Consider the following 10,060-nt stretch of genomic DNA (forward strand, 5'->3'; position numbering starts at 1 on the left):
GACTGAGGAAGTGGCAGAGATGGACATAAATGAACTAATTTAAATATATTGCATATACAAGAAAAAGAATTTACTAAGTGATTGGATAATGAAGTGAGTGATCTTTCAGCATGCCAGCTGCGTGGATGATAATGTCAATTAAAATTATGTAGAAGAGTGGAGAGAAACAAGTTTAGTTCTCATTGAAATGGAGAGAATCAACTTCATCTTTAATTATAGAAAGTAAAGTTAAAATAATATGGTATATATACTTGTGTCTATTTTTTATTTTTTATTCTCATTTAGGCAAGAATATAATCAGATTCATCTTTAATGATAGCAAATAAAGCCAAAAAAATGGTTTGTATAACTCTATATGTGTTTTTAGCTCATTGCATCTGCTTTTATTAGTTTGGGCACGTAAAGCTCTTGAAGAAACTCTAAATAAGAGGAGAAACCCTAGTTCCCTAACCAGGCATATGAGAAAGAAGATGTTTAAAAATGAAAAATTCCCCCATCATGTCCAAGATTATACCAGTGTCTATTGGCAACATCCCTAGTTTAAAGTCTTCTTTTTCTATGATTCTTTAAAGAGACTCTTGTCAGTTTAAATTTCTTGGATGTCAGGTACAATCGTGATGTGTTTGATCTGGCTATGTCAAGCAAATTTTATTCCTGTTCACAATGAAAAGATTTCAGCCGGAAAAGCATGCTTTGGGGAAGACTTCAAACTAACTGAAAACCAGACTTACCTTTTAAAAAGATTCAAATTAAATTTGACATGAAGTACAGCATTCTGGACCATTCAGATTGCAATTAACTTTGACAATGTTCAATTGATTACACTTTTTGTTATGATTATACAGAGAGTATATTGCATATTAAAACTTTCAGGATGTTAGCTATCCAAAATGTAGGTCTCCTTTATCTCTAAGTGCAGAAGTATATATAATTTGCCATTTGTCATAAAAAATATTTGTCCCTCACATAAAAAAATCATACACATCTCCATAATGCTTAGAGGAAAACTTTTAGTATATTCAAATTTATTTATTTATTAGCTCCAACCTTCCTTTCTAGCCTTATTTTCTCCCAAACCACCACATCAGCAGATGTACACCAGGATATACACCTTCTGAATTTCAATTTATCTAGGCTTAAACAAATAAATAAGTGCAGAGTGTTACCAGAGCTCCAGCTCTGTTTCCCTATCATCCTTCCAGCATCTTCCTCCAGGTCACTCTAATCGAGCCATCCTCCCTTGTGGTAGCACTGCCCACACCACCCGGAAGGGGAGCATCTATTATGGTAGCTCCTACAGAAGAAAAATGAAGCACACATACAAACTGGATGTCCAGCAAGTCACATGTTTATACACGAACCAAATTGGGTCACATGTTTATATGCAAACCATGCCATGTGATTGGAGTGTGAGGGTTGGCTTTATCCTATTAAGTCACTGTCAGGAGCAGAGAGTGGGGGAGGTTAAGGTCCGATCCACCCTAATGTCACAGCCCAGGATGGGGAACAGGAGAAAAGTGATATAAGTACAGGAGCTGCACATTATTCATTTTTGTATCTCACTATCTAGTATTTATAGATGAGCAACGAAATTTGAAAGGTCAAAGAACTATGGCCACTTACCTTATAAACTTTTGTGCTGCATTGCATAGTAGGTTTAAATTATGAAAAGAAAAAAATGGATAGAAGTCATAACCACTGAAAGTATACTGATGATCAAAACTGAAAACTTGCCTTCAGCATGTTTTTATCTGACCCTACCCCACCCCGCATTTTGCTGGCCAGTGCTTTCTTCATAGCTTTCTTCATAGCTTCCTTATTTCCATACAATTAAGCCTCTTTCAGCTACAGTATACACATATACATATACTATTATATATATTATATCAGTTATAGCATATAAAGTATTATATACATATATACATTACATATAATATATCATGTACTACATATTATATTCTTATATCTATTATACCACATATTAAATATAATGTATTATATACATTATATGTTAGATATCTTTTATACATTATACTGTGAATGAAAAAAAAGGGGTTCTATGGAAAGTAACCTCACAGAGTGATCTGATCATAAATTCCTAACTAGGCCGGTCATGGTGGGTAGTCACACATCAGGTGCATAATTTTTAGTAAAAGGCTTATCTTTGCCTTCAGCAAGCCCTGCCCATTGTTTCTGTGCATCTAGGTTAACAGATCTTTGAAATAAATCATAACCACCCTCAAGAGAGCACAGAATCTTGTTAACTATCCTGTAATCCAATCCCTGCCTTACTGTCTCCAGTCTTCATTAGGTCCCCTCCTTCATTTCAAATGCATAAGAGAAGCTGCAAAACCATCATTCTCTGGAGCATTTGAGAACTTGCTCCCTGGCATATGTTAGCAGTTTGGCTTAAATAAACTCATAAAAATTGTTTACAGGTTTGGAAATTTCTTATGTCAATGTTTACTATTATATATGTTATATATTCTATACATTATATACTATAAGTGCTTATAGATGGAAAAGAAATAAATAAAACACCTTTATTCACAGATAATAATATTGCGTAGGTACAAACTCCTAAGAATTCTACCAATAAGCTACTAGAAATTATAAGTGATTTAGCAAATTTGCAACATATTATTATATAAAAGATTCTGCAACTAACTCATGCCTGGGCTCCCATTAAACTGAGATACATCACGCATATCATGGTGGTTCATAATCCAAAGAAGAGAAGGACCAGAGAAATGGCATCTGGCAGGTTTTGGGTCTCTCTGTGGTTGTTTCTGCTTTCTTTCTCCTGTCATGCCTTATTGCATGGTATAAAATAGTGTTCAAAATTATTTTTAACCAGTCATTGACCAGCACCATAGTTAATACATTGCTACAGCACCTTTTGTTGAAAATACATCCCTTTACCGTCCTTCGGTTGTGCTAAAGCCTTATTTAAATATACCCTATAGAGTCTCGTGGGCCCTTTTGTTTAACTGTTCCTGCGTAACAGATACTCTGCCCTTGCTGCACTGAATGTAGTGCTGTGGTTGAGTGTGGCCTCAACCTACAGGTTCTGGTGTGAATCCTTATTATTCCACTCATGGGAGGTGAATTTGGAGGCCAGTCGTTTACATTTGTGAGCTTTGGTTTCCTCATCTGTATACTGAGCGCTATTCTAGTACCAACCTCATGGAGTTGTTGTGAGAATTAAATGGATAATTATATGTAAGGTATTTAAAATTGTGCTCAAATCGTTACTATTATTATTACAACCACTGTCATCAGCACTTCTACTACTGATACTATCATAACTCCTATCACCATGATCATTATCTAATTATAGATTTGGGAAGTGTTCACGCTAGCCCTTGTTGAAGTTGATGCAGTCTGTTCCACTCTGACTCCAAATTGTATTGATGAAATACTTTGCCTGTGACTTTTTAAATTCAAACAAAGTTATGTTTTAAGAAAAAATTACAATTCAAACTCAATTACCTAGCAAAATATGTGCCTTGGCTTTTGTCCTCTTAACTGTGCTACATAAAAGTCTCTATTGCATATGCATGCGACTTATTCTAGGCTGTCTTATCTGTATTTCCAGCATAACTTACAACAACTTATTTTCAGAGAAACAAATTCTGGTTAGCTTAAAATGGAAAAGGGGGACCAGATGTGAACTAATTTGGGATGATATGAGAAAATTTTCAATATATTAATCCAAATAAAGGGTAGGAATGTGTCAGAAACAAACATAGTTTAATTCAAAATAATGTTTCAACATTTTCCCAGAAACGGATAATTTAAAATAAATATGAGATAAAAATATTCCTCATAACAGCTTTAATGTAGTTTAATGTAAGAAAAGAGAACCCAGTATTTTTAGCTGCTGAAGTATAGTATTCACACCAAAAACAAAAGTTAAATCAATGGTTATACGTAGTTTTGCATATTGCAGAAAATATACCTGAGCATATTTATTAGTAAATCATATGCTATTGTATTAATGATTTACTGTATTATAAAATATGTAAAAATAGAAATTAAATTAGGAAGGTAAAATATTTCAAAATTTGTTTTATTTATTAATTATTTAAAAAATTGTCTTTCTCATAGAAACTAAAATAAAAAATGCTTTGCTAATTTTGAAAATCTAGTAAAACACTTTGTATCCACAAATGAAAGGTTCAGATCTTAGTTCCATTTATATAAATAATTGATCTTAATAACTGTAGTAGGTGAAAAAGACGTCATAATGAGAAGGTTATATCTAAACTAAAGAAATATTGTAAATTATGCTTACCACATCATGGTACAATTATTTCAATCACATCTACAAATTCTGTGAATGTTTTTACTGAAATTTATCTGGTAAAATTTTATTTTCCCTAATCCCAAGTACTTTTAAGCTAATCAGAAGATGCTGCCTTTTAATATTTTTAACAAGTAAATTGAACAACTATGGGAACATTCATTTAGAAGAATTTCAAATATGTTAAACTTTCTAATTCTAATATTAAACATGTAAATATTTTTATAAGTGACACACATTTATTTTCAGCAAGAAATATCATCAAGAAGTCTTATTAAAAATTTTTACTCCGTAACACAAATTTATTTCAAAAACTCAGCAACTTTCCCATTCACTGTTTGAAGGGTCAGGTATTATCTTTAACATTTGCCTGAAACCGTTACATGGAAAACTTTTTTTTTTCTAAAATACAAAACGTGTGGCTCATGTGTAAGTTCAACTCTTAAATATTTTGTTACAAAGCAGCCACCACGTTTCTAAGTAATATCAGTGATGTTCAAGGTCACATCTCTTCTCATTGTAAGGTATTTAAAGATTTTACTCTGTATAAAGATTTTGATTTTTTGAATTAATAATAGTGATGTAATGAACATTTTGTGCATTGCTGCATTTATTTTCCTTCCTGTAATAGCTTGCATAAAAGTAATGCAGTAAATGCATTTCATGTATGATACTATTTTCTCAAACTCATCTTCCACTTATTAAAAAATTATATGTAGTCATGGGAACTAGTCTACTGTGGTTACATTTACATGCCTTTTTCTTAAAGCTTTTTTTTTTAATTGAAAGAATCATTTACCATTGAAATTTTATCCAATGCATATACTTTTGAGAGGTTCACAAAAAAATAATTTCAATATTTTATCATCTATCAAATTTTCTGTGATAAGACCTGTTAAAAATATATAGCAAACTTCCACACTAAATAACCTGATCTATTAGTTGCTTTTTCAACTCTTCATCAATATTGTCTATGTACCTCATAACAGTATTTTCCGATAAAGGAAAAAATTTTGATTTAAGATCATGTAATTTTTCACAGTATTGGTGAGTATGTAGAGAAAGCGGAATCCTCATACATTGCTGGTGGGAATGAAAATGAAGTGCAACTAACGGTTTGGCACATCCTCAAGAAATTAAACACAGAATCACCTTATGACCCAGCAATATCACTCCTATGATTATACTCAAGAAAATTGAAAACATGTGTTCTCACAAAAACTTGTACAAGAATGTTCATATATCAGTACTATTTATAATAGCCCAAAAGTCTAAATTTAAATGTCCTTCAGCTGATGAATAGATATTTAAAAAATGCAGAATACCTGCACAATGGAATATTATTCAGCCACAAAAAGGGATGAGGAAGGTACTGGTCCGTGCTACAGCATGAATGAGCCTTGACAACATGATGCTAAGTGAAAGAAGCTAGACATAAAGGTCATGTAGTATGTGATTTCATCTATATAAAATATCCAGAATAGACAAATACATAGACACAGAAAGTCGTGGTTGCCAGAGGTGAGGGGCAAATTGAGAGGTTGAGAGTTTCTTTGGGGATGTCTGAAATTAGTGGTGAGCATTTTATAACATCGTGAATATATTACAAATCACTGAATCGTATACTTTAAAATGGTTTTTAAAAATCTTCATGGTTATCATCTTACATCCCCTGAAATGCATTTTCATGGTCTTACTTCTGGGAGCTACCTCTGTCCAGAAGGATCCTGTTGCAATGAAAAATGCTCCTTAAATCCCATTATTGTGGCCCATTAAATCCCACCATTGCAAACATAATTAGTTAACTTCCCAGAGTAAGGCAGCTCTATAGCAGCAACTATGAGGGCGGAGAAATGCCGATGGGATCAGCTCACTTTGCACCAGGAAAACGAGATAAATGAAGGAGTAGCGGCAAAGTCAAAGTGCTACAGAAAGAAAGCTTTTTAATGGAAGCAGTGTTTTAAGAAAATCTTGAAATTTAAGTGATATATAATTATGAAGCAAGGAGAGAAGGACATTAAAAGTGGAGGCAACAGCTCGAACGAACACTGAAGAGTGAAACAGTGTCACTAAAGGATATGACATAAAGAATATAGACAGAGATGATGCAGAGTAGGGCTTCTCCGAATCGACTATAAACTTATAAGAACATAAAAAACTAAAACCATGAATTTTGATTAAGTTCCTTATTACTATTATTGTTATTATTATTATTTTCATTGTTAATACTATCATCATTATTATTTTAAACAAAGAACACAAAATACTTTTACAATAGCTTAATTTCCCTTGTAGAATGTTACTCTTGTCTCTGGGGTATAGTGGGCGGTGACAATCACCTGTCAATGACTCTGTGTAAGAAAACTAGGAATATTTTAGATCTGAGAATCTAAAATTTTTGCTGCATCCCAGTACTTTTATAATTTACATTCTCATCAGTTTCCAGGAAAAACGTATTCAATCATTTATGCTTTCAATAGAAAAAATTACAGACAGCTGGGCTTTCTTACCTTGTGCTCAACTCAACATTGACAAGATCATATTCTATTTTAGGGAAAAAGCAATTTCAGTACTTGGCATCCCTTTTTTCCTTTCTCCACCCCCCAGCTGTCCAACCTTCTAGAAATTTTTTTACCTTCAAAATCAGTATAAAACCAAATGACTGAATACCTTGAAACTAACCCTAAGAAGTAAAATTCCTTACATAATGATATTCGAGAAGATTGAAGAGGAAGGGAGTGATATAATTCTGCTTGGGGATCTGAGTATATTGACTTTAAAAATAGCTTTATCAATGCCTGTTTCAAATGGAGTCCAAAGCTACATGATACTATAGATGTGGCCTTGGTTTTGTTCCTTATAGTCATATAATTATTATGATTAGATACTTTTTCTTTGGACCTTTGATTCTCAGTACCACTAACTGCTTAGATTCTGGGACTCTGGAAAAGTAGGTGTATCTAAGGCAAATTGGTCAACTGAAAGGCATTTTGTCTCTTTTCAAGACAAAAACACTACTGCACTATTTTTGTATCTGCTCATCAAACAAACCAAATTTTGTTTGATCGGTTACTTCAGGTCACATTATTAAAAGGTCATGCTGCAGCACAAATTGGTCATTTTGGGATGAAGGAAGCAAATTACATTAGAATTCAATGCAGGCTGATGAGTTTAGATCAAAGACTGGTTCCTGGCAATTTTTGTAATTAAGACAATATCTATAAACATGAGACTTGCAATACTTAATTTGAATTTAGCGTGGACAATTTTCTCCGGGTGCATATAGAAATGTGTCCCTTACTTTTAAATGAATTAACATGACTTTAATAACTTGGTTTTTGCATGAAGATAACATGCTGATTATTCTTTTAAAAATTACTTGTATTTCAATAAGTTCTGTTGGTTTAGATCATGATGTTTATGAGAGTCAGGCATCTAAGATGGGCCAGTCAGTTTCCCTTTGCTCCATGGTTTCAGGTGGCATAACTAAACCTGGCTTGTTGTTACAAATAATTATGACTGGTCCCAAGAAAGAACTGGCTAAAAGTTTACATCATTTAGTGCAAACTCAACTCCTTGAAAGAGAAAAAAGAGCAAAGTTCACTATGGAAAACCAATTTATGTCCCTAACCCAGATAAAGTTCTCCATGTCATATTTTATGTTTGGTTTTTGTGCTATTTTGGGATGAAACTTTAACTAAGAGAATGTTGTGAAATGTTGCATTGGGAAAGAGGGTTTTCTTCCTTCTGTGTTCTTTAATCAGAATGAGTAGTTGGGAGCCAGGTTAGAGAAAGTCATGTCCTAGTTTCTATTTTTAACTTCTGGGAAATATAGTATCAACAATTTCCTGAGATGCTGAGTATCCAGACCAAGTTTTATTCTCTTTTATGACACTGCCAAATGCCAAAGGAAAGTGTACAACATCAATAATCATCCAAAGTAATCCTTACTGGTTACTTAATCCACAATGTTTAGGCTAGTGGGAAGAAAGCATCTGTAAATAATGTATCTGTAATCAATACATCCATGTTTATTTATTTTTAAATCGAAAGATAGTTTGTGATGCTGGGGTGAAGAATTAATTCATGAGGGTAAAAATGGCAGTTTTAGGTGACTGGGCTTAACACAGAAGAGAGAATGATGAAGTTGGGAAAATAAAAACATGAAGGAGGCAAGTGAATCTGGAAAGATCTTGGCAACAGTGTTGCACTGTTTGTTAATCTTCCTAAAACTCTTCATAAAATAGAGTAACCAACTACCAAAACCCTGAAACCAATGTACTGAGTGACATTATATCCTCTAAGAACTTCAAAATACAAGCGGGAGAGAAAACATCACTGAGAGTCAAGACATTCATCTGTGTCAGAAGGAGCAGGACACAGCGGAGGTACATGAGGGTCGTAAGGACAGAATTCCAGAATTGTCAGTGTGCCTGCACTGGAGAGCAATTCCAGCCAAACTCAGACAGAAGTGGAACAAGGAGCAGTTTGGATAAGTCCAACAGCTGGTGTCGAAGAGGCCAGCTACAGAGTGTGAAAGCTGCAGCGGTCTAGATTCTATGAAGTCTCAAAATTGACCTCCAAAACTCCCTTCCTGGACACGAATGGATCATGGGAAGAAACTGTTGGGAACATGATTAAATTAAGCAGAACAATAGACCATAGAGAGTAAGGAAGAGAAGATCCAGATAAAAGTAGAGAAGGGAGAATCACAGAGAACCAGGAAATCTCAGAAAGCGTTATGAACAACGTTTCTCTCTAAACCTTAGGAGAACTAATTTTTTGAACACACACACACACATATAACAACAAAAATAATTGAAGTCAAATCTCATGAAATGTTATTATAAGAAAAAAGAAAATAAGGAATACATCTACAAAACGAATTAAAATAAAAACCTAATATTTTTCAAAAGGAGCTACAGACATTAAGAAATGATACAAAATATAAAATAATTACATAAATTGAAATTTCAAAACCCAGAAATAAGAACAGAACTCGGGAAAGAATTCCAAATAAAGGAAAAAAAAACTCAGAAACAAAGTATAAATTAGAAAGAATGCACAAGCAAGTCAACACAGAAATAAAGTATAAATTAGAAAGAATGCAAGAGCAAATGAACACGATAGATAATGACTTCAGAGAAATAAAACCATGAAAAGCCACAACATATTAAAAGTTGAAAAAAACAGATGAGAATGAAGAAAATTAGAAAAAATATCGAAGATACACACATACACAAAAATTTAATATATGGATAATAGGGGTACCTGAAGAAGAAAACTAAAGCAAGAGAAGAAAAACCCTAAAAGTTATAATTAGAGAAAACTTCCCTGAAATTAACCAAAAAAATTGAAAGTACTTATTCTCTTGATATCAAAGAATCTTGACCCAGAATGATTAACACTAAGACATAACTAGTAAAATTACTGGATTTTACAGAAAAGACAAAAAAAAATGCTTTAGGAATCTAGGCAAAAAGAGTAAGTGATATGTAAAAGAAAAAAAATTAAGTATGTGATAGATTGCTTGCAAAAATGGCCCAATAATTTTTGTCCCTATTTCCCACTCTGAGGTTTTCCTCTCTCATTGAGACTAGGCTTGGCCACGTGACTTGCTTTGGCTAATGAGACTGAAGCAAATATGACTCAAGCAGAAACTTCATAAATACTTGCACATTGAAGCATTCCATCTCTTCCTTACTGCTCTTTGGAACCCTATGACCACTGTGATGAAGTTTGGGCTAGCCTACT

The sequence above is a fragment of the Pteropus vampyrus genome, unplaced genomic scaffold (assembly GCF_000151845.1).
Source record: "Pteropus vampyrus isolate Shadow unplaced genomic scaffold, Pvam_2.0 Scaffold33, whole genome shotgun sequence".
Taxonomy (NCBI): domain Eukaryota; kingdom Metazoa; phylum Chordata; class Mammalia; order Chiroptera; family Pteropodidae; genus Pteropus; species Pteropus vampyrus.